At 42.6% G+C, this 209-nt stretch overlaps 1 protein-coding gene across 1 annotated transcript in view; it reads right to left on the bottom strand.

The window, feature by feature from the left end:
- LOC119594807 (basement membrane-specific heparan sulfate proteoglycan core protein-like) overlaps window positions 1-209 on the bottom strand; it is a gene marked incomplete at its 5' end in the record, with an annotated part of 219,836 nt that overhangs the window by 165,537 nt on the left and 54,090 nt on the right.

Raw genomic sequence — 209 nt, 5'->3', positions numbered from 1 at the left:
AGATCATGAGAGAAAACGAACTAGACGGGTGGGTAGAGTCAGTTAATAAAGTTCTCTGGCACTTTAACGGTGTTTTGTGTGAATATAGGAGTTGGCGGCTCATATATCATAGTCTAATCACTGTGTATCAACTGCACCCCTATTTTTCTCCCTGGCACCCTTTTTCTCTAATTCGCTGAGGTTTTTTATCGGCTTCTTCTATCCCCACC

This window comes from Penaeus monodon, chromosome 34 (assembly GCF_015228065.2).
Source record: "Penaeus monodon isolate SGIC_2016 chromosome 34, NSTDA_Pmon_1, whole genome shotgun sequence".
Classification (NCBI taxonomy): domain Eukaryota; kingdom Metazoa; phylum Arthropoda; class Malacostraca; order Decapoda; family Penaeidae; genus Penaeus; species Penaeus monodon.
This window is presented reverse-complemented; position numbering and strand designations above follow the sequence as displayed.